Genomic DNA, 2,479 nt, shown 5'->3' with positions numbered 1-2,479 from the left:
TAACCTACCTCTTTAGAGATTTATTTTAGTCTAAAAAAAATTAAAGCTTTCTTCTTGTGGAAAAACTACCGGAAACATTTAATTTCCTCTTTTTTTTTTCTTTTTTTTTTTTGAGCACAGTACATTCGAAGTTCTCAAATTCAAAGGGTATCTCTGCAAAGACTACTAAAAATATATTTCCTAGAGGAAAGGTAACCTTTTTAACATTTTAGAACCAAGTAATGTCAGTGTAAGTGTGTGTTTCATTACAAGGAGTTTAATTATTATGTTGCCAAGTCAGAAACAAGTTGCCTCCAATAACACAATAAATCTGGTAAAGCTCAGGTGTCCCAGCTGTTTTCCAGCCTTGAACGCAGCATTAAATGTCTGGATCTGCAGTGGACAGAAAGGCTCCAAAGTTAAATTCACAGGTGTTGTTAGCACAAGCAGATTGTGTTTTGCATCATGCAGGAGAGAAGCCGTACATCTGCGAGATCTGCGGGAAGAGYTTCACCAGTCGGCCCAACATGAAGCGCCACCGCCGCACCCACACAGGAGAAAAGCCTTACCCCTGCGAGGTGTGCGGACAACGTTTCCGCTTCTCCAACATGCTGAAGGCCCACCGGGAGAAATGTTTCCACGTCACCGACCCTCCAGTGTCCGCCTGCGGCGACCCGCTCGGCCTCGACCGGCCTCTCGTCTCCCCGGTACCAGACTCGTCCGGTCAGGTCCGGCTGGGCGCGCCGACCTCGGCTTCCAGTCCCCAGCTCCTTCACGCCAACCACCTGTCTCACCCCCTGCTGCACTCCATGGGGGGGCATTTACCCCCACCTCCTCCCTTGTTCTCTGCTGGTAGGATGAACTCCAACAACTAACCAGTCTCTGTAGCATTTAAAGCACTTTGTTACTTTTATTTTGTTTGCTTGAAGCAGGACTCTCAGCAGGAGAGAGAGCGCCTCGGTGACACAAACAGAACGTACACCTTTGGTTTTTTTACTCATCTGAAAACAAAAGACGACCTCAGAGCCCAGCAGAACCAGTTCTGTCCCGGGTTGGGTTGAGATTTCCTGACAAGTCGAGCATCGATCAGGCTTTTGCACAAAGAATAGATTGTAGCCTCCTCTTCCAAATAGGAGCAAGAAATTCCTGAATCGTCACGTTGTACAGAAAAAAAGGGACGTGTATAAATTTTATTTATGTTTTTCTGCCAAAATGTAGCGAAGAGTTATGGTTCGACGCAGCAATAACCAAACGCTGATTTGATTTGAAACAGTTACTTGTTCATGGCCGATAACTAAAGCTGTTCAAGTTAAATAATCCAGCATTTATATCCAACCCTGCACCTTATATTTAACCCACTGATATTTAAAAAAAATGTACTCTTAACTGTCTTCTTTTTTATATAAATGTGTCATTTGTAGCACGTAAGAGAGATTGGGATGAATATTGCAGTTTTTGTTTGAGTTATGGAGCTGAAACGGGGAAAAAATGGATCAGAAAACTCAATCTCCTGGTCAAGAAACGAAAACATTTATTTATCCATTTTATTTGTTATTTTTGGCTAATATCCAATGGTGGGCATTTAATCAGCTAATAGCCACAGTAATTTTTAATTTAGCAGATTAGCTCTTTCACTGACTTTGAAATCCGTTAGCGTATCAGTTAGCTTCCTCTTGAGGTTTTGCCAGCTTTTAGTCCACTAACAGCTAACTAACAAACTAACACGTTTGTGTCAGTCCCACCAGTTTCAAACACGTCATCTTAGCAGTTAGCAATTAGCTGTTAGTGTTACTCAGCTTCTGCTAATTTCTACTTGTTTAGTGTTCAGTTTCATAATGTTTTTCTTACATGTTTAGCAATTCAGTATTAGCATCCGCTAACCTTTTTAAATGTTTAGCGTTAGCAAAGCTATATTTTTAGTAAGCAAATTATGAATTAGCAAATTAGCTGTGTCCACCACTGCTAATAACAGACTTTTGATAGGACTGAAAACTAATGTACTGAAACCCACAGTAAAATTGCACTAAATTCTGAATTTTAATGTTATTATTTATGTTAAATACAGCTTATTTTTCAAATACACATGATCTGTTTTAATCCAAAGATCAAAACTCGTAATTAGCCTCAACACTATGTGGTACCATTTTCTACCTTTAGAAATGATTTATTATTGGTTTATAACAAAACTCTTATGAAAGAAACCTTTATAACATTAATCTATGCTCAGTTTTTGGCAAGACTGATTTATATAAGTGAAGACAAAAATGAGGTTGACAAAGTAATCTTATTACACTTTTTCTCTTGACAAGAAATTAGTCGCCATTGCCGTTCTTATTGAATGCACTGTAACTGCTTATTAATGATTTGTTACAGCGGAAAAAATAAGTATTGAACACGTCACCATTTTTCTCAGTAAATATACACTCACCGGCCACTTTATTAGGTACACCACGCTAGTAACGGGTTGGACCCCCTTTTGCCTTCAGAACTGCCTCAATTC

General features: G+C 39.7%; 1 pseudogene; it reads left to right on the top strand.

Moving 5' to 3' along the window:
* Positions 1–78: 78 nt before the first annotated feature.
* Positions 79–1,901, top strand: LOC106513392 (zinc finger protein 652 pseudogene; annotated as a pseudogene).
* The last annotated feature ends 578 nt before the right edge of the window (positions 1,902–2,479 follow it).

This window comes from Austrofundulus limnaeus, unplaced genomic scaffold (genome assembly GCF_001266775.1).
Source record: "Austrofundulus limnaeus strain Quisiro unplaced genomic scaffold, Austrofundulus_limnaeus-1.0 Scaffold12, whole genome shotgun sequence".
NCBI classification, from domain to species: Eukaryota; Metazoa; Chordata; class Actinopteri; order Cyprinodontiformes; family Rivulidae; genus Austrofundulus; species Austrofundulus limnaeus.
Note: the sequence above shows the minus strand (reverse complement) of the source record. Positions and strands in the feature narration are given on the sequence as shown.